Source organism: Anomaloglossus baeobatrachus, chromosome 1, assembly GCF_048569485.1.
Source record: "Anomaloglossus baeobatrachus isolate aAnoBae1 chromosome 1, aAnoBae1.hap1, whole genome shotgun sequence".
NCBI classification, from domain to species: Eukaryota; Metazoa; Chordata; class Amphibia; order Anura; family Aromobatidae; genus Anomaloglossus; species Anomaloglossus baeobatrachus.
Window position 1 is genome coordinate 293,600,444 of NC_134353.1, and position 24,875 is coordinate 293,625,318.

Consider the following 24,875-nt stretch of genomic DNA (forward strand, 5'->3'; position numbering starts at 1 on the left):
CTCTGCAAACACGACAGTGTCAGCTATACCTTTAGGGAAAATAAGTATTTGATACATTGCCGATTTTGCAAGTTTTCCCACCTTCAAAGAATGGAGAGGTCTGTATTTTTTATCGTAGGTGCACTTCAACTGTGGCAGACAGGATAAAAAAAAAATCCAGAAAATAACATTGTATGATTTTTAAATAATGAATTTGCATTTTATTGCATGAAATGAGTATTCGATACAATAGAAAAACAGAACTTAATATTTTGTACAGAAACCTTTGTTTGCAATTACAGAGGTCAGACGTTCCCTGTAGTTCTTGACGAAGTTTACACACATTGCAGCAGGGATTTTGTTCCACTCCTCCATACAGATCTTCTCCAGCTCTTTCAGGTTTCGGGGCTGTCGCTGGACAACATTGAGTTTCAACTCCCTACAAAGATTTTGCATTGGGTTCAGGTGTGGAGACTGGCTAGGCCACTCTAGGACCTTGAAATGCTTTTTACGGAGCAATTCCTTAGTTTCCTTAGCTGTTTGTTTTGGGTCATTGTCATACTGGGAGACCCAGCTACAACCCATCTTCAATATTCTTACTTAGGGAAGAAGATTGTCTCGTGATACATGACCCCATCTATCCTCCCTTCAATACGTTGCAGTCATCCTGTCCCCTTTGCAGAAAACCACCCCCAAAGTATGATGTTTCTACCCCATTGCTGCATTGTTGTGAAGGTGTTCTTGGGGTTGTACGCATCCTTCTTCCTCCAAACACGGCGAGTTTTAGTCTCATCTAACCACATTACCTTCTCCCATGACTGCTTTGGATCATCTAGATGGTTATTGGCACATTTCAAATGGACCTAGACATGCTGGCGTGAGCAAGGGGACCTTGTGTGCCCTGCAGAATTTTATTCCACGACGGCATAGTGTGTTACTAATGGTAATCTTGGACACTGTGGTCCCAGCTCTTTTAAGGTCATTGACCAGGTCCTCATGTGTAGTTCTGGGCTGATTCCTGACCTTTCTAAGAATCATCCTTACCCCATTAGGCGAGATCTTGCATAGAGCCCCAGATCAAGATTGACAGTCATCTTGTGTTTCTTCCATTTTCTAATAATTGCGCCAACAGTTGTTGCCTAATCACCAAGCTGCTTGCCTATTGTCCTGTAGTCGAACCCAGCCACGTGCAGGTCTACAATTTTTGCCCTGGTGTCCTTAGACAGCTCTTTGATTTTGGCCATGGTGGAGAGGTTGGAGTGTGATGACTTGATTGATTGAGTGTATCGACAGGTTGAGTGTATCGACAGGTGTCTTTTATACAGGTAATGAGTTCACACTGGTGCAATTAATTCAGGTAATGAGTGCAGAGTAAAAGGGGTTTTTAAAGAAAAAATAACAGGTCTATGAGAGCCAGAATTCTTGCTGGTTGGTAGGTGATCAATTTCTTATTTCATGCAATAAAATGCAAATTAATTATTTAAAATTCACACATTGTGATTTTATGGATTTTTTTTATTCTGTCTGGCACAGTTAAACTGTACATACGATAAAAATTACAGACCTCTACATTTCTTCGGAAAACTTTCAAATTCGGCAAATGTATGAAATACATATTTTCCCCACTGCATATTCTAAACAATTTTGTGCTCTAAGAATCAAATAGTGCTTCTTCCCTACTGTGTTCCGCCATGTGCCCAAACAGTAGCTTTCCATTACACATTGAGTAACCCTGTACTCAGTAGAAATTGTACAACAACTTTATTGTCCATTTTCTATGATTACCCTTGTAATAATGAAAAAATTGGGATTAAAGAAACTTTGTGTTTAAAAATTATTTTTTTTAATTTTCATGGTTGAACGTTATAAAACTCTGTGAAGTACCTGTGGCTTGAAGGTACTCACCACAGATCTAGATAAATTCCTTGAGAGGGTCTAGTTTCCAACTGGGGTCACTTATTTGGGGTTTCCACTGATTAGGCACATCAGGCGCTTTCTGAACGCAACATGGCATCTGCTAAACATTACAGCCGATTTTGCATTCTAAAAGTCAAATGTCACTCCTTCCCTTCCGTGTACTGCAGTTTTCCACCACATATGGGGTATTAGTATACTCAGGAGAAATTGCACAACAAATTGTATGGTGCTTATGTTACCCTTATGAAAATGCAACATTTTTGTGGGAAAAATATTACTTTTTTTTTATTATTGCGCCTCAACATTATAAAAATCTGGGAAGCACCTGGGAATTCAAGATGTTCACCCCCCATCTAGATAAAGTTCTTGAGAGCTCTAGTTTCCAAACTGGGGTCATTTGTGAAGGTGCTCCCTGTTTATTCACATCAGGGGCTCTACAAACGTGAAATGACATCTGCTAACGATTCCAGCCAATCTTGAGTTCCGAAAGTCAAATGGTGCTCCCTCGCTTCCCTGCCCTGCCGTGCATACAAATATGGGATATCAGCGTACTCAGGAGAAATTGTACAACATATTGTAAGGTACATTTTCTCCTGTTACCCTTGAAAAAATGCATACTTTGGGAATAAAGTAACATTTTTGTGGGAAAAAATAAATTTTTCATTTTTTCCTTCCACATTGCTTTAGTTCCTGTGAAGCACCTAATGGTTTAATAAACTTTTTTGAATGTGGTTTTAAGCAGTTTTAGCGGTGCAGGTTTTATAATGGTGTCACTGTTGGGTATTTTCTCTCATATAGGCCTTTCAAATTCTGTTCAAATGTGATGTGGTCCCTAAAAAAAAACCTGGTTTTGTAAATTTTGTTGGAAAAATGAGAAAATGCTGATACAATTTAACTCTTCTAACTTCCTAACAAAAAAATTGTTTAAAAAATACGTTGTGCTGATGTAAATTAGAGATGTGGTAAATGTTATTTATTACCGTAACTGTTTTGTGTGACATAGCTCTCTGGTTTAAGGACATACAAATTCTATTTGAAAATTAAGAAAGTTTCAAAAAATTTTCCCCCCAAAATTTTTATGCAAAAAAATATAACATATTAAATTTACCACTATTGTGAAGTACAATATGTCACGATAAAAAACCCAGTCTCTAAATCATTAGGATCCATTGCAGTGTTAAAGAGTTATGACCTCATAAAGTGACGACACTGGTCAGAAATTAAAAAATTGGCCTGCGCTGGAAGGTGAAAACAGGCTCAGGGGTGAAGGGGTTAATATAAAGCTGTTTACTTCAAAGGGCCAAAAGGTAATTGGACAATTATGTCAAAAGCTCTTTAACTCCACCCCCGGTCAATTTTCCATTTTTCATTTTTGTTGTTTTCTCTCCTTCCATGAGCCATAACTTTTTTATTTTTCCGTCAATAATAGCCATATGAAGGCTTGTTATTTTGCAGGATGAGTTGTACTTTTGAATGACACCATTCATTCTGCCACATATTTTACTGGAAAATGGAAAAAATCCCAAGTGCGGTGAAATTATAAAAAAAAAATGTGCAATGCCACAATTGTTTTTGATTTTTTTATTTACCATGTTCACTACACAGTAAAACTGACCTGGTAATAGCATTCCTCAGTATGAGTTTACAAATCTAATCTTTATTAAAAGATTTTTTTTATCTAAGTTTTGAAAAAAATTCTGAAATTTGTTAAAAAAAAAAAAAAAATAAAAAATGAGAATTGTGCTTTTGGTGCCATTTTCAAAGACCCCCTAGCATTCTAATTTTTGGTGATCTGGGGCTCAGTGAGGACTTCTTTTTTTACATCTTGAGCAGATCTTTTTAATTATACCATTTTTTGGGTAGATAGGATGTTTTGATTGCCTGTTATTGCATTTTATTGCAATATTGCAGAGACCATAAAACGGGGGTGGGGAACCTCCGGCCCACGGGCCGTATACAGCCCGCCATGCCCTTTTATGCGGCCACCGGGCAGATTCCCGGGGGCGGCAGTGCTTGAACCGCCACCTCCATCTTGAGCCGCCGCCATCGTGTGCGCCGCCGGCCCTTTAAATCCACACATGTGCTGCTGTGCTTACTAATGCGTTCTCCTGCTGGCCAGTGCCAGCGAAAGAGGACTTGCTTTGTGGGTGGGTTTAGTGCTCTGCGTTGCCCGCCATCTGAGCTGCGTTCCCGCCCCCCAGCTCTCGTAGCTGCGTGCCGCCCCTCGGCTCTCGGAGCTGCGTGCCACCCCCAAACCCTCTGAGCTGCGTTCCCGCCCCCGGCCCTCTGAGCTGCATTCCCGCCCCGGCTCTCGGAGCTGCGTGCCGCCCCCCGGCCCTCAGAGCTGCATTCCCGCCCCCGGTTCTCGGAGCTGTGTGCCGCCCCCTGGCCCTCGGAGCTGTGTGCCCATCCCCCGGCCATCGGAGCTGCGTGTCCGGTGCCTTCTCTCCGGTGCCTGATCTCCGGCGCTGCTGTGTGTCCAACACCAGCCCTCTGCTGCTGTGTGCCCTGTCCAGTGCTTTGTGGCCCCCCTCCCCTCAGTGCTGTGTACGCCCCAATGCTGTGTATCACCCCAGGTATGTGTGTCCCTCTTCCCCCCCACTGATGTCAGGGCTCCGCAAGTGATATCTGTGCCTGTGACCCAGCCCCTCTTGTGTGGTGCCTGCGCTCCAGCCCCTCTTGTGTGGTGCCTGCGTCCCAGCCCCTCTTGTATGGTGCCTGCGCCCCAGCCCCTCTTGTGTGGTGCCTGCGCCCCAGCCCCTCTTGTGTGGTGCCTGTGCCCCAGCCCCACTTGTGTGGTGCCTGCGCCCCAGCCCCTCTTGTGATGTGCATGTCCTCAGCATCTCCTGTGACTTATACATCATAGGAGGGGCGGGGGGCATATACATCACAGGAGGGGCTGGGGGCACATATTCACAGGAGGGGCTGGGGGAACATATTCACAGGATGGGCTGGGGCATATACATCACAAGACGGGCTGGGGGCACATACATCACAAGAGGGGCTGGGAGAACATACATCACAAGAGGGGCTGGGGGCACATACATCACAAGAGGGGCTGGGGGCACATACATCACAAGAGGAGCTGGGGGCACATACATCACAGGAAGGCTAGAGGCATATACATCACAGGAGGGACTGGGGGCATATACATCACAGGAGGGGCTGGGGGCATATACATGTGTCTCCTGTGATGTATATACAGCATCTGTTATGTGATGTATATGATTTACCAATCTTATCACAAAGAGTTGACTGCGCTCCAGACCCAGACAAAAATGAAAAAGCAGCTGTGAGAAGCAACATGATTAAGATCACCAAACATCACAGCTGCATCAAAGAGAAGCCGCTCTGGCCGCCACAGTAGGGGTAAGTTAATTAATTGTTTGACCAAATATAGCAGGGTCATTTTCACATTGATAATTTTGTGCGGCCCCCGAAGGTTGGTAGAAATTTCCAAATGGCCCCCGGCTGATAAAAGGTCCGCCACCCCTGCCATAAAACCATGATTCTGGCTTTTTTCTTTTTTTTCTCACTGCGCCCTTTACCAGTCAGATTAATTGATTTTATATTTTGATAGATTTGGCATTTCTGAAAGCATCAATACCAAAAATGTGTATTTTATTTTCATTAGTTTTATTTTCAGTGGGACAAAAGGGGGGTGAGTTGAACTTTTAAGTTTTTGTTGTTTTTTTTTTTACATTTTTTATTGATGTTACTAGACTTCTTTGGGGACTTTATGCCTGTGCGCTCTGATTAGCAGAAATGCTGATCTCCTGTGAATGTCGGCATGACAGCAACAGGGGTCATCAGCTGACCCAGCGCTGTCATGATAATCCATTAGCGCCCTGTGATCGCATCACGGAACCGCCATTGGGAGCGGGGAACAGAGCGGCGCCAGAGCTCGTCAGATTGTGCTGTCAGAGCTTGACAGTGTGATCTAAGAGGTTAACAGGTTCGGCGTTTGTTAGCTGCACATATCTGCTGGTATGTGCAGGGAATAATGTGGGCTCCCTGCACGGGCCCTCATTAAAGGGTCATGCACGACCAAAAACGTACACTACAGTTCAAAAGTTTAGGGTCACTTAGATATTTCCTTATTTTTGAAAGGAAAGCATATTTTTTTTTCAATGAAGCTAACATTGAATTAAACAGAAATATACTGTATACATTGTTAATGTGGTAAATGACTATTCTAGCTGCAAACGTCTGGTTTGGAATGCAATATCTACATAAGTGTATAGAGGCCCATATCCAACAACCACTACTCCAGTGTTCTATGGTACATTGTGTTTGCTAACTGTGTTAGAAGACTAATGGATGTTTAAAAATCTCTTGAAAACCCTTGTGCAAGTATGTTAGCACAGCTGAAAACAGTTTTGCTGCTTAGAGAAGCTACAAAACTGATCTTCCTTTGAGCTTGTTGAGAATCTGGAGAATTATATTTGTTGGTTCCATTAAACTCTCAAAATGGCCAAAAAAGAGGATGTTCATGTGAAACTCAACAATCTACACTTATTCTTAGAAATGAAGGATATTCAATACGAAAAATTGCCAAAAAACTGAAGATTTCCTACAATGGTGTTTACTACTCCCTTCAGAGGAGAGCACAAACAGGCTTTAACCAGAGTAGAAAGAGAAGTGAGAGGCCCCGCTGCACAACTGAACAACAAGACAAGTGCATTAGAGTCTCAAGTTTGAGAAACCGACACCTCACAGGTCCTCAACTGGCAGCTTCATTAAATAGTACTAGCAAAAGGCCAGTGTCAACGTCTACAGTGAAGAGGTGACTCCGGGATGCTGGCCTTCCGGGCAGAGTGGCAAAGAAAAAGCCATATCTGAGGCTGGCTAACAAAAAGAAAAGATTAATATGGGCAAAAGAACACAGATATTGGACAGAGGAAGATTGGAAAAAAGTGTTATGGACAGACGAATTGAAGTTTGAGGTGTTTAGATCACACAGAAGAACATTTGTGAGACGCAGAACAACTGAAAAGATACTGGAAGAGTGCCTGACACCATCTGTCAAGCATGATGGAGGTAATGTGATGGTCTGGGGTTGCTTTGGTACCGGAAAAGTGAGAGATTTCTACAAGGTAAAAGGGATTTTGAATAAGGACGGCTATCACTCCATTTTGCAACGCCATGCCATACCCCGTGGACAGCGATTGATTGGAGCCAATTTCAACCTACAACAGGACAATGACCCAAATGACCCACACCAAATTATGCATGAACTATTTAGGGAAGAAGCAGGCAGCTGGTATTCTATCTGTAATGGAGTGGCCAGCCCAATCACCAGATCTCAACCCTATTGAGCTGTTGTGGAAGCAGCTTGACCGTATGGTACGCAAAAAGTGCCCATCAACCCAATCCAACTTGTGGGAGCGGCTTCTGGAAGCATGGGGTGAAATATCTCCAGATTACCTCATTAACAGCTAGAATGCCAAATGTCTGCAAAGCTGGAATTGCTGCAAAGGGAGCATTCTGTGCCAAAAGCAAAGTTTGAAGGAGAAAATTATTATTTCAAGTAAAAATCATTATTTCTAACCTAGTCAATGTCTGGACTATATTTTCTATTCATTATGCAACTCAATTGATAAATAAAAGTATGATTTTTCATAGAAAAGACAAAATTGTCTGGGTGACCACAAACTTTTGAACTGTAGTGTATATATATGCACTTGGTTATGAAGGGGTTAATGAACTGCATGCGCTATTTCCTTTTTAATCCACCATCAATTAAGCAGGTAAAAGGTCTGAAGCTGATTCCCAGTGTGCTATTTGCTTTTGGAAGCTGTTGCTGTGAATTCCCAACATGGACTCAAAAGAGCTCTCAATGGAAGCAGAAATGTTAGGAGTTTCTAAATCAACAGTTTGTTACATTCTGCAAAAAAAAAAAACAAACGCACTGGCGAGCTTGGAAACAAAAAAAAAGGCCTGGACATTCAGAGAAGACAACACTGGTGAAGGATCACAGAATTCTTTCCTTAGTGGAAAAAAAAACCCTTCACAACATCTGCCCTAGTGAAAAAAAAACTTTAGGAAGTAGGAGTATTAGTATCTAAGCCTACCATAAAGAGAAGACTTCCTGAGTGCAAATACAGAGAGTTCACCTCAGTGTGCAAACCATTATAAATCAGCCTTAAAAATAGAAAGGCCAGGTTAGACTTTGCAAAAAAAAAAAAAAATCTAAAGAAGCCAGCCCAGTTCTGTAAAAGCTTTTATTGTACAGATGAAACTAAAACCAACTTGTACCAAAATGATGGGAAAAAAGTATGCAAAAGACTGGAGCGGCTCATGATCCAAAGCACACCAGATCCTCTGTAACACATGGTGGAGGCAGTGTGATGTCAGGCATGCATGGCTTTACTGGCACTGGGTCACTAGTGTTTATTGATGATGTGACTGAAGACAGAAGCAGCTGGATGAATTCTGAAGTGTACAGTGCTAAACTTCCTGCTGAGATTCAACCAAATACAACATGATTGATTGGATGGCACTTCACAGTACAGATGGATAATGACCCAAAACGTACTGTAAAAGCAACCCATGGAGTATTTAAGGCAAAGAAGTGTAATATTATGCAATGGCTGAGTCAATCAGTGGATTTCAACCCCATCGGGCATGTATTTCACATGCTTAATACAAATATTATGTTAGAAAGACCCACTAACAAGCAACAAGCGACTTCAGCAGCAGTGAAGGCCTGGCCAAGCATCATAAAGGCGAATATCCAGCGTTTGGTGACATCCATGGCTTCCAGACTTCAGGCAAGCATTGCCTGTAAAAAATTCTCTACAAAGTATTAAAAAGGAACATATTATTCATGGAAAAGTCAATTTGTCCAATTACTTTTCAGTCTCTGAAATGAGGAGGCTTTGTACAAAAATAGTTGTAGTTCCTAAATGTTTCAAGGGACATTTTTGTTCAACCCCTTTAGGGGCACTTTGCACGCTGCGATCCTTGTGATAACTGCTGTAGCGAACATTATCGCTACGGCAGCTTCACATGGACTCACCTGTCCTGCGACCGTCGCTCTGGTCGGCGACCTGCCTCCTTATTAAGGGGGCGGGTCGTATGGAGTCACTGCGACGTCACACGGCAGGCGGCCAATAGGAGCGGAGGGGCGGAGATGAGCGGGATGTAAACATCCTGCCCACCTCCTTCCTTCCGCATATCCTACGGAAGCCGCAGTGACGCCGGTAGGAGATGTTCCTCGCTCCTGCGGCTTCACACACAGCGATGTGTGCTGCCGCAGGAACGAGGAACAACATCGGACCGTCGCGTCAGCGTAATCATGGATTACGCCGACGCTGCACCGATGATACGATTACGACGCTTTTGCACTCGTTAATCGTATCATCGAGCCTTTACACACTACGATGTCGCATGCGATGCCGGAAGTACGTCATTTTCAATTTGACCCCACCGACATCGCACCTGCGATGTCGTAGTGTGCAAAGCCCACCTTAGTTAAACCTGAAAATCTACACTATAATTATATCTGTTGTTTTATTTTAAATAAAAAAAATAGCGGCATGCAGAGGCCAAATCTCAAAGATTCGGTCACTGTCCAAATATTTCTGGACCTAAATGTATATTCATATAGAATTAGATACTAAAATAAATATTTCCTTTGTGAATGCAAACACTATCCTCCTTTCCACTTGCCATTTTCAAAGATTAGCACAACAATGTATTAATTTATAAAAGCACAAACCAGTGTTCTTCTCTGGTTTAATTCCGCCCAGCAGTAACAGTCTGTTCCAGGGAACAAGAAGCTCTAAGGGCATTACCATAAATAATGTGCTGATTTGAGAACGTCATCTTAATCCCTTCCTACCACTGTCAATTTCTATTTTTTGCATTTTTGTTTTTACTCCCATTCTTACACTTTTCAATTTTTCTATTGACATAGCCATATGTGGGCTTATTTTTTTGTTGTGCTTTTGAATGACATCATGCATTCATAACTTGTGATGTTTTAATGCTTGCCGGCAGGGCCGGCCTTAACCTGAATGGCACCCTGTGCAAAACTGCCCTTTAGTGCAAAAAATCAGTAGGGGGGGCCTACTGATTTTTCACCCAGTTTCCCAGAAACAAACGAGGACAGGAGGCCATCTTTTTTTTATATCCTAAGAAAATGGATCTCTTCGAATGTACAATAAATTACAAATTTGTGATGGAGAATCTGCACCTCAAATCCACATTAATGTCACCACGCCTGATCTCGTTTTTTTAGAGGTCTTCCGATTTCAACCAGTTATGCCGAATCCATGGATATTACACCCCACCCCCGACTCCACCCCTCAAGCCCTCCACACTCACCACCATTCTTGGAAAAACGTGTGTGTGTGTGTGTGTGTGTATAGTGTATATATGTATATATATATATATATATATATGTATATATATATATACCTCGAGCTCCCCTCTCCATAGTATACTCTCTACACCACCCCTTTCCATAATCTCTCCCACAATGCCCCTATTTATATTCCCTCACACACTGCCCCTCTGTGTACCCCCACACGATATACCTGTGTATAATATCCCCACACACTGCCTCTCTGTAAGATCTCTCTCTCTCACACACACACACACTGCTCCTCTGTATAATATCTCTCCCACACACACACTGCTTCTCTGTATAATATCTCTCCCACACACACTGCTCCTCTGTATAATATCCCCCACACACTGCGCCTCTGTATAATATCCCCCCACACTGCTCCTCTGTATAATATCCCCCTCCACCTCAGAACACTATCTCCCAAACACACACTGCACCTCAGTATACTATCCCCCCCACACACTGCTCCTCAGTATAAAATCCCCCCACATACTGCTCTTCAGTATAATATCCCCCCACACACTGCTTCTCTGTATAATCTCCCCCACACACAATGCCCCTCTGCATAATACCCCCCCACACACTGGTCTTCTGTATCATATTCCCACATACACACAGCTCCTCTCTATAATATCCCCCCACACACTGCTCGTCTGTTTAGTATCCCCCACACACTGTTTATTAATATAATATCCCCCACACACACTGTTCCTGTGTATAATATCCTCCCACCCACACTGCTCATGTGTATAATATCCTCCTCCCACACACACTGCTCCTCTGTATAATATCCTCCCACACACTGCTCCTCTAAATAATATCCTCTCACACACTGCTCCTCTGTATAATATCTCCCCACAAACACTGCTCCTCAATATATCCCCTCCACACACTGCTCCTCTGTATAATGTCCCACACGTACACTGCTCCTCTGTAAATATCAACACACACTGCCCATTTGTATAATATCCCACACACTGCTCCTCTGTGTAGCATCCTCCACACACACACACACACACACTGCCCCTATATATACCCCCACACACTGCATCTCTGTATAATATGCACATACACAATGACCCTCTGTGTAATATCCCTCATGTACGCTGCCCCTTTGTACACTATTCCCCACACAAGCTGCCCCTCTTTATATATATCCTCACACACACACACACACAATGCTCCTCTGTATATCACCCCACACACACTACCCCTCTGTATACTATCCCCTCACACACATTGTCTCTCTGTATAATATCCTCCTGGTACATATGTCCAAGTCCTGGTATATTTGTCTGCATCCTGGGCCTTTCCTGGTATGCATGTCCCCATCCTGGTTTATTTGTCCCTATCCTGGTATATATGTCCAATCCTGGGCACATTCTGGTATGTATATCCCACTCCTGGGCACATTCTGGTGTATATATGTCCCCATCCTTGTTTCTGTCCCCTTCTTGGTATATATGTCCTCCTCCCGGTATATATGTTCCCATCCTAGTTTATTTGTCCCTTCCCAGCAACTATATATATATCCACATCCTAGGCTCCTCCTGATGTATATATATTCCCCTCCTGGGCACATTCTGGTATGTATGTCCCCATTCTTGTTTTTGTCCCCTTCCTGGTATATATCTCCACCTTCTTGTGTATATGTGCCTTTACTGGGTTTCTTCTCGTATATTGGTCTCCTGCAAAAAGAAAAAAAAACAAACATCTTGCTCGCCCTCCCTGGCTCCCACATCCTGCAGCGTCCACTCTGAGCAGCGATCGATGCATTTCAGCTGGATGTGTGCCCTCCACACATCCAGCTAAAGCAAGGCAGGGGCTGCAGTCAGCGGGCACCCCCACAACCCGGGGCTGAAACAGCGCCCCCCACCGCGGATGGAGTCAGCGCCCCCTCGCCCCCTGCGGCTGGAGTCAGCGCCCCCCCCCACCCCCTGCGGCTGTAGTCAGCGCCCCCCCCCGCGGTTATAGTTAGCTGCCCCCCCGCTCCCTGCGGCTGTAGTCAGTGCCCCCCCCGCCCACTGCGGCTGGAGTCAGCGGCCCCCCTGCGGCTGGAATCAGTGCCCCCCCCCGCACACTGCAGTTGGAGTCAGCGGCCCCCCCCGCCCCCTGCGGCTGGAGTCAGCGGCCCCCCCCACCACCCCCGGCAATCTATAGAGCGCCTACCTCTCCCTGTCGGATGCCACGCGCTCGTCAGCTCCGCGTTGCCCGCAGCACTGTGATGAGGTGCAGAGTGATGACCTCATCACATTGGGCTGCGGGATGACGCGCTGCCTCCCTGCTCTGCTCCATTCACAGTGTCTCCCCCACCACATGGCTAATTTGCATGCGATGCCCTAGAAGGACTTCGCACGCACCTTAGTCATGTGCAGACTGCAGTAGTGGCTGAAGCAACACTGCACCCCTCTGCTGCAGCTGTGACTGGGGCTCGGTGAAGGTGGTGGGCTCGGCTGGCCAGCGCTACATAAAGTTAAGTAAGTAACCGGCGGCGGTTACAAGAAAAACGCTGTGCTGGGACCGGAGGAGCCAGGAAATGTACAACTTCTTACCTCTCTGCTGCGCCCCCCGTGAAGCATGGCCGTTGGCGCCCTGTGCGACCGCACAAGTCGCACATGCCTAAAGCCGGCCATGCATACACCCGAAAAAATCATTTATTTGGAATAAAAGACAAAAAAAACCCCACCCTCTTTCACCACTTTATTAACCCACAAATACCCGTCCAAATCCGGCGTAATCCACACAACGTCCCATGACGCTCTCAGCTCTGCTACATGAAGCTGACAGGAGCGGTCACAGACCAGACCGCTCTCTGTCAGCTCCACGCAGAAACTGAAGTGACCCGTACGATCAGCGATGTCAGTCAGGTTACCCGCGGCCACCTCCGGAACCTCCAACTGTGACAAAGTCACCCGAGTGACTGAAATGAGCTGCGCGATCAGCGATGACGTCACAGGTGAGCTGCGGTTTCGGGTGGAGGACTCCAGCTGGCCGCGGGTAACCTGAGTGACGGCAGCACTGATTGCGCTGCTCACTTCAGTCACTCAGGGGATTTGTGGTCACCGGTGAGTCCTTCACGGGTGACCGCTAATCAGGAGGCGACACAGACAGAGCCGCGGTATGACAATGAAGTCGGGTGAAGTTCATCAGAGTTCATTCTCATTGTGCGACTCTGCTGGCAGCGGGCATGTAGCAGAGCTCAATTGCCGTGGGACCGCACTGCAAAAAATGCATCCAAAACGCATGCAAAATGCATGCAAAACGCATGCAAAATGCATCCAAAATGCATGGGTTTTGGATGCTTTTTTTGACAAACAGTGTTTACAGTTTTAGAGGGTGCATTCTTTTCCGCACTGCACAGAACGCAATGTGCGCACATACCCTAAAGAATCCTTTCCTATTTAGCTGCCGAAATCGCTTTTCTTCCACTCGCAGTGAGTGCTCCCTGGTCCGAAGTATTATCTTTCGAAGGAATAAGTCATGTGCCTGTCCTTTATATTGACCACGCAGGTATTTTTACATATAAATGAGATCTCCTTTGAGACTTCTTTTTTCTAACATAAACATATCTAACTTTTACAACCTGTCATCATATGGGAGGCCTTCCATTCCTTGTAGTAGTCTAGTTAGCCGCCTTTGAACTGACGCTAACTTCTGAATGTCCTTTTTAAAATGTGGAGCCCAAAACTGGATCCCATATTCTAGATGTGGCCTTACAAGTGATTTATATAGGGGTAACAATACGTTGGGATCACGGGATCTAATCTCTCTTTTTATACACCCTAAAATCTTGTTTGCTTTTGCAGCTGCTGCCTGACATTGAGTGCTGCTGCTCAGCCTTTTTGTAATCAGAATACCCAAGTCCTTCTCCTGTTTTGTAGTCCCGAGTTTACTTCCATTTAATGTATATGCAGCTATAGGATTACTCTGTCCTAGGTGCATTATTTTTACATTTATCAACATTAAATTTAATTTGCCAAGTGTCTGCCCATTCTGACATCTTATCCAGATCGTTTTGTAATATTGTACTATCAAGGTCAGTTTTTAATATCCTACATAGTTTGATGTCATCAGCAAAGACTGACACTTTACTATTAATCCCATCCACAAGGTCATGCTCATTTGTTACTTGCAGATTTTGTGCAGAAAATAATCTGAAGCATGTCAATTATTTCAGCATTTTTGCAGCATTGTTTCACCCATTACCTTCATTGAAGTAAAAAATGGTATAGAAACCAAGGTTTGTGGATTTGCTGAGTGTTTACTGCAGTTCTGTAGCATTTTTGCTTGCATTTTTAGGCAGCAGTGAATGCTATAGAGATATATAGGTTTTTATTATTTGCCCTCAGTGTCAATATGAGTATCGAATGCCCCCTGGGTGTCCTAGGGGTACATTCATATGGTAACTTTTCTCCTACATTGGTTACAGGTGTATTTATTATTTGATATTGCTCATTGGCCTTCTCATTTGTTTGTGTGTCTCCCAGGGAAAGGGGTACTGAGTCAGTACCGGGCAGTTTACTACTGGGGAATGTCACTTTGGTGGTGGCCGTTGCCCAGTCCCGTGCCCTGGGTGCTTTTTTAATGGAGAGTATTTACAGGGGAGAATAAAGTCATTTGTGTGACACCACCTGCGGGTTGCGGTTAATATGGGGGAACTGCTGCTGGATTGGTTACTCCTGTGGCTGGTGGTAATGGCAGCTGAGGTGGTAGGCCCTCCGCAGGTAGGGCTGAGCCCAGGGAGCTGTATGATGGACGTGCCGGAATAAGAGAGACCACACAGAGGTTGTAATTAACAGTCTCTACTCACTCGTGGACCCTTGGACGGCTGGTTCATATCCCTGTATTTCCAGTGCCAGTTGATGACTCGGTTGCTTTGTCCCCTTTCAGTGTGGTTGGGTCCCCGTACCGTTGAGCGTTTGGGGCCCAACTGTCCCTTTGTGGTGGCAGTCTCCTTCTCCATACGGCAGGCATTGTGGACCCTTTAGGGCTGGTCTGTGTCTCAAACCCTGATCCTTGCTTTACTGCTGATGCCCCTGGATTTGTGGGTCAGTGATGTCCGTGAAGGTCCCCTCACTGTGCAGGTATTTGCCCGGCCGTATGAAATGGTCACCTGACCTAGGGCCCTGTGCTCTGTGCGTGCTCTGGTCCCAGCAGTATGCGGGTGTACCTGCCCTGGCGACCACTCTCCTGTGCCCCCGGGTCACTGTTTACATGACCCATCTCTCAGGCACGTCTTTCCTCTTTCACTCACTACTACTGTCTGCTTGACTGCCTGCTGACCCCTTCCACCAGGTCGTCTAGTCCCTCTGGTCTGGCTCCGCACTCTAGGTGGCCATCCCCTTGTGTCTAACTAGGCAGTTCCCCCTGCTGTGGAGTGGTAAATAGGATTTTGGTGTGTGTTTGTGTTGCTGGCACTGGTGTTCCAGATTCCAGGGGTTAGGTCCTGCATCCCTGTGAGGATGCAGTTCCCTGTAGTGCCCTACATTTGCACTGGCTTAGGTCTCCCTTTGCAAATCAAAAAAGTCTGTGGAGCCTCTGTTAGGAGTCTCGACACAGAAACTAGCCAGATATCCCTCCGGGAAGGACCTAGCGAGGGAGTGGCTCTTTTTAGGAGACCACCATAACCACCATATTAAGTGGCCCTTTTAGTCAATATCCAACTTTTTGACAAGTTTAAAGATATGACAAGGGAAATACCAAGGCCAGGTATCCATCCACAGACCGCTGTTTTGGGGTATTGCCCCTGATCAGTGTGGAGTAGGATTCTGGCCAGGTGGGAGCAATGCCTAGTAGACCAACAAGACAAAACAATCACTGATCTCGGGGAGACCAGCCAGAGAAAACACTGCCGGCAGCCAACGAGGGCGCTCAACACAGTGAAATCCTAGGTACATTGCCCCCTGGGAAATATGCAAATCAAAAAAGTCCGTGGAGCCTCTGTTAGGAGTCGCGATGCAGAAACTAGCCAGATATGCCTCTAGGAAGGACCTAGCCAAGGAGTGGCTCTTTTTAGGAGACCACCGCAACCACCATATTAAGTGGCCCTTTTAGTCAATATCCAACTCTTTGACAAGTTTAAAGATATGACAAGGGAAATACCTTGTGAGACTCTCATACTTTCACACCTTGGTGACATTTTTCACAGACACTCTATTTACCGTATTTTTCGCTTTATAAGACGCACTTTTGTTCCCCCAAATTTTGGGGGAAAGTAGGGGATGCGTCTTATAAGCCGAATATATGGGGAGGGGGGGGAAATATATATATATATATATATATATATACACATATACACACATATACACACACACACACATACACTGCAGGGTCCAGGGGAGGTGGGGGCAGCTCTGGAGCACAGGTGAACGCTGAGGGCTGCAGCCTTTGATCTCCTGCTCCCACTCATATAATATGCACAGCCGCTGTCCATCTCCGTGGTGCTGAAACCGCACCGCAGTGACGGGCTGGGGGAGCGGTGCATATTATATGTCCCTGCGCCCCCCTGTGATGGCACATGCCCCCCTATGTTAGATATGGCCCCCATGCTGCTGCTCATTCTAAAATAAAAAAGCTTTACTTACCCCCTCCAGCGTTTCTCCCCGGTGTCCCTGCTTCCACTGTGATCAGGCACGCAGAGATCTCACTCTGCTGTGCCGATCACATGACCGGCATGAAGAACCAGGAAGTGGAGGAAGAGAAGAAGCACGGAGGGAGACAGGAGGGAGATCAGCGCTGGAGGAGGTAAGGAAAGAGTGTTTTATTTTACTATGGGCAGCAGCATGGGGGCGATATCTAACACAGGGGGACTTGTGCAATCCATAGGGGGCCATAGGCAGCACAGGGGAATGTATGCAATCCATAGGGGGCAATAGGCAGCACAGGGGAACTTATGCAATCCATAGGGGGCCATAGGCAGCACAGGGGAACGTATGCAATCCATAGGGGGCCATAGGCAGCACAGAGAACGTATGCAATCCATAGGGGGCCATAGGCAGCACAGGGGCATGTGTGCAATCCATAGGGGGCCATAGGCAGCACAGGGGAATGTGTGCAATCCATAGGGGGCCATAGGCAGCACAGGGAACATGTGCAATCCATAGGGGGCCATAGGCAGCACAGGGAACATGTGCAATCCATAGGGGGCTATATTCAATATAAGGGGGCCATATCCAGATTAAGGGGGCTAATTTTAGGATGGGGGCTATGAGGGACATATACCCTATATGATTTGTTAGACGGACACTAGCATTATAAGAATGACCCCATTTAACATAAAAAAATAAATTCTCTTTTCCTTCACCAAATTTGGGGGTGCATCTTATAATCAGGTGCGTCTTATAAAGAGAAAAATACGGTACTTATTTGTCTTTATATATACAGTACAGACCAAAAATGTGGACACACCTTCTCATCTCTAGAACAACTATATCGTAAAATAGCTGCTAGGAACCACTGCTAAGGACAGACAACAAGCAGAAGAGACTTGTTTGGCCTAAAGAACACAAGGAATGGACATTAGACCAGTGGAAATCTGTGCTTTGGTCTGATGAGTCCAAATTTGAGATCTTTGGATCCAATCACCGTGTCTTTGTAGAAAAGGTGAACGGATGGACTCTACATGCCTGGTTCCCACAGTGAAGCATGGAGGAGGAGGTGTGATGGTGTGGGGGTGCTTTTCTGGTGACACTGTTGGGGATTTATTCAAAATTAAAGGCATACTAAACCAGCATGGCTACCACAGCATCTTGCAGTGGCATGCTATTCCATCCAGTTTGCGTTTAGTTGGACAATCATTTATTTTTCAACAGGACAATGACCCCAAACACACCACCAGGCTGTGTAAGGGCTATTTGATTAAGAAGGAGAGTGATTGAGTGCTACGCCAGATGACCTGGCCTCCAGTCACCAGACCTGAATCCAATCGAGATGGTTTGGGGTGAGCTGAACCGCAGAGTGAAGGCAAAAGAGTCAACAAGTGCATCTCTGGGAACTCCTTCAAGACTGTTAGACCATTTCCGGTGACTACCTCTTGAAGCTCATCAAGAGAATGCCAAGAGTGTGCAAAGCAGTAATCAAAGCAAAAGGTGGCTACTTTGAAGAAACTAGAATATAAGACATTAGCTGTTTCACACTTTAAGTCTTTCATTCCACATGTTTTTATTCATAGTTTTGATGTCTTCAATGTGAATCTACAATTTTTAGTCATGAAAATGAAGAAAACTCTTCGAATGAGGTATGTCCAAACTTTTGGTCTGTACTGTACATGTTTACCTAGTCATACGTTCCCTATACATTATACTATCATCCATTATTTAAATGTTATTTCTAGAACCAATGTGATGGTTTGATTCTGACAACAATGTTTTCATTTTGTACCCTGGGTCTGTTTTTTTTTTACATGCTACACATTCCCCTATTTTCTCTTTTTTTAAATTGTTTTAATATACAGTGTGTCTACCGCCATTAACTTGAGACCGGCGGCAGCTATAGGTATGGAAGTGGTGTCTAAGTATGGTAAATATAAAGTAGCCATGCGCTACGCAATAAAACCACCCATACCGCCACCTGGTGGAAAACAACGGAGTTATTATTATTATTATTTATTATTATAGCACCATCAATTCCATGGCGCTTTACATGTCAAAGGGGTCTACATAATAGGGACAAGTACAATATTCATAAACAATACAAGACACAGACAGGTACAGGAGGATAGAGGTCCCTGCCCGCGAGGGCTCACAGTCTATCAGACTGAGGGTTACGGCAGGTTGTAGGCTTGTCGGAAGAGGTGGGTCTTCAGGTTCCTTTTGAAGCTTGAGTTAGCATTATTTGTCTTGAAAACGGAACGTGATAGAGAAAAAAAGTGAATTGCAAAGTTGTAGGGCATCATCAATTCAATACAAATCGACACCTTAAAAAGATGGATGAAAAAGGTCACCAATTTTTGGTATTAGGCTATATTCTAATATCTGTATGAGACAGCCTAGTGTTGGCCGCTTTATTCATAGACAGCACAGTGACGCATAGAGTTTTATGGAGCCATACAGACATAGGTTTGTCTCCGATCCAGGAGACTGACAGCAGGTATTAATCGCATCAGAATTAGTGACTCAGTCTCAGTCCATGGAAATATGTGATACATGGATAAAACTAGAAAGACATACCTTCAAATTTCCTCTTAGTTGTTTTTTTTTTAAACATACATTGTTAAGAGTCAATGAATTAAAAAAGTTCATACAGACTAACTGCAACTAGGATGACACCTGAGAAAATAATAGTTTCGCTTCTCTGTTTCTTGATGTGTGAATGTGTCTTTAACCCCTTCACCCAGGGGCGATTTTCCTTTTTGTTTTTTGCTTCCCTTCTGCCGAGAGCAATAACGTTTTTATTTTTCCTTCAATCTTTCCACATGAAGGCTTGTTTTTGCAGGACTACTTGTACTTTTAAATGGAACTATGACTTTTACCATATAATGTACTGGAAAAATGGGAAAAAAATTCCAAGTGCGGAAAAAGTGCAAAAAAAAGTGCGATTGAACAATTGTTTTTGGGATATTTTATTAATTACAGCGGATGCAGACACTATTCAGACCCCATTAAATTTTTCACTCTCATTGCAGCCATTTTGTAAATTCAAAAAAGTAGTTTTTTCTCAATGTACACTGCACCCCATCTTGACAGAAAAACAGAAATGTAGAGATTTTTGCAAATTTATTAAACAAGAAAAACTGAAATATCACATGGTCATAAGTATTGAGACTCTTTGCTCAGACACTCATATTTAAGTCACATGCTGTCCATTTCCTTGTGATCCTCCTTGAGATGGTTCTACTCCTTCATTGGAGTTTAGCTGTGTTTAATTAAACTGATAGGACTTGATTTGGAAAGGCACACTCCTGTCTTTATAAAACCTCACAGCTCACAGTGCATGTCCCACCAAATGAGAATGAGATCAAAGGAGTTGACCTAGGAGCTCAGAGACAGAATTGTGGCAAGGTACAGATTTGGCCAAGGTTACAAAAGAATGTCTGCAGTACTCAAGGTTCCTAAGAGCACAGTGGCCTCCAAAATCCTTAAATAAAAGAAGTTTGGGACCACCAGAACTCTTCCTTGACCTGACTGTCCAGCCAAACTGAGCAATCATGGAGAAGAGCCTTGGTGAGCTAGGTAAAGAAGAACCCAAAGATCACTATGGCTGAGCTACAGAGATGCAGTAGGGAGATGGGAGAAAGTTCCACAAAGCCAACTATCACTTCAGCCCTCCAGCAGTTGGGCCTTTATGGTAGAGTGGCTCGAAGGAAGCCTCTCCTCACTGCAAGGCATATGAGGAGAGTTTGCAAAAAAAAAAAAAACACATGAAGAACTTCCAGACTATGAGAAATAAGATTCTTTGGTCTGATGAGATGAAGATCAACTTTTTGGTGATAAATCAAAGCGGTATGTGTGGAGAAAACCAGTCACTGCTCATCACCTGCCCAATACAATCTCAACAGTGAAACATGGTGGCAGCATCATGCTATGGGGGTGATTTTCAGCTGCAGGGACAGGACGATTGGTTGCAATTGAAGGAAAGATGCATGCGCCCAAGTAAGTACAGAGATATACTGGAACAAAACCTCTTCCAGAGTGCACTGGACCTCAGACTTGGCCGAAGGTTCACCTTCCAACAATATAATGACCCTAACCACATAGCTAAAATAAAGGAGTGGCTTCAGAACAACTCCGTGACCATTCTTGACTGGTCCAGCCAGAGCCCTGACCTAAACCCAATTGAGCATCTCTTGAGTGACCTGAAAATGGGGGTCCATCCAACATTCACCATCTAACCTGACGGAACGGGAGAGGATCTGCAAGGAAGGATGCCAGAGGATCCCCAAATCCAGGTGTGAAAAACTTGTTGCATCATTCCCAAGAAAACTCATGGCTATACTAGCTCAAAAAGGGTTCATCTACTCAATACTGAGCAAAGGATGTGAATACTTATGATCATGTGATATTTCAGTTTTTTTTGTTTAATAAATTTGCAAAAATTTCTACACTTGTTTTTTTCTGTCAACATGGTGTGCAGAGTGTACATTGAGAAAAAACATTTACTTTTTTGAATTTACCAAATGGCTGCAATGAATCAAAAAGAGTGAAACATTAAAGGGGTCTGAATACTTTGCGTACTCACTGTATATGGTAAAACTGATGTGCTAATGTGACGCGTCAGATCGGTATGAGTTTGCAGATACCAAACATGTATAGGTTCACTTTTATCTAAGGGAGTTAAGAAAAAATGTCAGAAGTTTGTATAAAAAAAAAAAAAAAAAAAAGTGGTGCACTTTTTGCGGCATTTTTCGCCATTTTCCGCAACTCGTAGCATTATTATTTTTCAGGATGTGGGGCTCAGTGATGGCTTATTTTTTTTTGCATCTTGAGCTGCCAGTTTTAATTATACTATATATGTGCAGATGCTATGATTTCAGCACCTGTTATTGTATTTTGTGCAAATATTTGTGACCACCAAACAAACCCCAAAACCTAAATTTTGGCATTTAGAATTTTTTGCCGCTACGCTGATTACTGATCAGATTACGGGCATTTCTGAATGTGGCAATACCAAATGTGTATATTTTTTAACCCTTTAATTTTTAATGGGGTGAATGGGGGGTGATTTGAGCTTTTAGAATTTTTTTAGTTTTTTAATTTAAAACTTTTTTTTTATTTTACTAGTTACCCTAGGGGACTATAAGGATCAGCAGTCTAATTGCGCATTCATTTCTATTGATCAGAGCTGCACAGCTCTGATCAGCAGAAATGATGCTCTCCTGTTACAGACACTGCTCTGCCGGCTGTAAAAAGAACTACGTCATGATAGCAAGGGGAGTCATAACATGACCCATTGCTACCATGGCAACCATCGGCTCCCCATGACACAATCACGGGGCCTCCGATGGCAGCAGGGAAATCGCCTTTTATATTAAATCGGCCAAATACATTGTGCTGTCACATTTTCCCAGCGCGATCTAAGGGATCAACAGGCACGAGTGGATCGTGGATCCACCTGCGCCTGATAGACATGTGCAGGGATCACTACCAGCTCACCACAGCAACCAGCAGTACGTCTTCGGTCGTGAAGGGGTTAAAATAATTGTTTTTGCTCCCTCATCTAAAAGCAGGATATTGTAGAGACAGAGGCCTTGATTTCAGTGATGTGTCACTTACTGAGCTGTTTACTGTCATTTTGATAAAGTCAATGTTTTCTCTACTGCAGTTCTACAAAGCTCATGAATAAGACTACCCTGGTGGCATGCCAAGTAAGGATGCAGGTACAGGTGCAGGAAGGACAAAGTTGTAGCAGCAAGCAGGAATCACTACTGAAGACTGGCAGGACAATTGTATAAGATATCGGGACAGAGCATACTAGAAACCTAATTGTTCAGGTACCTCCCTATTGGGGAAGGTGCCTTAAATACACAGACTCCCAGGCATGGGCTGGGGATACTTTAGGGTATGCACGCTGTCCCTTTAAGAGTTCAGGAGCATGCGCATGCTTAAAGATCCTGCCAGGAGACCAGCGCGACGTGCGCAGGCCCTGGAACAGAGAACTCCTTAAATGGGGCATACACATAAACCCACACTTGAAAATGGTGCTTTTCTTTACTGAACTCTGCAGTGTGCCTAAACATAAGTGTCTGCCCATTTATATCACATTTCAGAACCCAGGGGAATCCACTTAACCTGGGCAAAAACATTGGTCACTGAAATGGCATATCTGTGGATAAATTTTATTTTTCACTATCCATTGCCCAATAATTTTTTGCTCTCTTTACACCTGGGTAAGTTTGATGAGAGTGTGTAGTTTATGTAATTGAGAGGGGCCACATTATTTGCAGGACAAAGTGAACATTTTTAGTGATTCCATGTTTTTTTCTATACACCTTTGCATCACTTTTTGAAACATTTTTTGCTTGTATATTATAACAAGCGTGCACTTTTTTTGTTAAGTTTATATATATAAAAAAGCATTTTTAAACGGCAGAAAAAAAATGTCATGCTGTATTAATTTTTTCTTTTTGCATTTTATCACCTTCTTGTAATATTGTTTTACATTTAGTAGCATCATATAGTAATCTTAGCCAACATCTTGTAGTAATGTGTCCATGCTTAAGTAATGTCCCCATCTGTGTACCCTGTAGTAAGGTGCTCATCCTTGTGGTATTGTGCCCAGTAGCATTCTGCCCATCGTTGTAGTATGTGCCCAGTAGTATTGTGCCCAGTAATATTGTGACCCTCATTGTGCCTTGTAGTATTGTGTCCATCCCTGTAGTATTGTGCTCATCCTTGTAGTATTGTGCCTATCCTGGTAGCACTGTCCCCATCCCGGTAGTATTGTAGCCATCCTTGTAATATTGTGCCCTGTAGTATTGTGGCCATCCCTGTAGTATGGTGCCCTGTAATATTCTGCCCACCCTTGAAGTATTGTGCTCTGTAGTATTGTGGTCATCCCTGTAGTATGGTGCCCTGTAATATTCTTCCCACCCTTGTAGTATTGTGCTCTGTAGTATTGTGGTCATCCCTGTAGTATTCTGCCCATCCTTTAGTAATACGCAAAAAAAAAAAAAAATTCTCCTCACCTTTCCTCTGTTCCCTGCATGGCCATGATCAGTATTTGCAGAGTTTTGGATGCAGCATGCTTCAGCTGCGTCCAAAACCCTGCTATGTACAATGCAAGCAGAGTGGATGAGATTTCTAAAAACCCCATGCCCACTGTGCGTGTACGACCAGCAGTGAAAACGGGCCTGCGGTGCGGTTTGCAGAGGCTGCAGCTTGTAAATTTATGCTGCGGAGTCGGAAGCGTCCTCCCTAGGCAGAACACAGCGAGGAGACCGCAGCGGCCCAAACCCCGATCGCAGGCACGGGCAGCTGCAGTCTCCTAAGGAGACGTGCGGCCCCACCGATCAGGACCTGCTGCGTCCGGGACGCAGCACTTAGCTTACCTGCTTGTTGCAGCCCATGACGATCGTGGCTCTATGCTGAGGGTCGGCGCCAGCAGGAACTTTATGCATTTGAATCCATTTGCAGTGCCGCGCAGAGGAGCTGTGTCTGGACCAATGGCTACTGCCTGCCAATAAGATACAAGGAAGAGACGTCGCTGTATTATGTCACCTCCTTGCATCTGATTGGCAGACAGCAGCAGCAACTGGAATAGAGCTGACAGTTCCTCTGCGCGGCACCACAAATGGATTCAAATGCAGTAAAGTCCTGCTAGCGCTGACCCTCAGCATAGAGCCGCGATTGTCACGGGGTCTGTGGGCCGCAACAAGCAGCCTCAGGAGCCGCGTGTTTGAGACCTCTGCTTTAGGCCTCTGCCACACTCACGTGTAAAAAACGTACGTTTGCTGTAGTCCGTTTTTTGTGTCCGTGTTCCGTATTTGCAGTCCGTTTTTCCCCTCCGTGTAGTGTCCGTATGCATATCGTGTGTCATACGTGTGTACGTGTGTGCGTTTTCCTGTGCGTGAAATACGTCAGTGTGTGTTCCGTGTGCAGTCCGTTTTTTGTGCGTGTTTAACATGTTTCACACATTGAGATAATGGTGATTACTTGGAATTAAATGACACATAGGTGTATGTGATTAG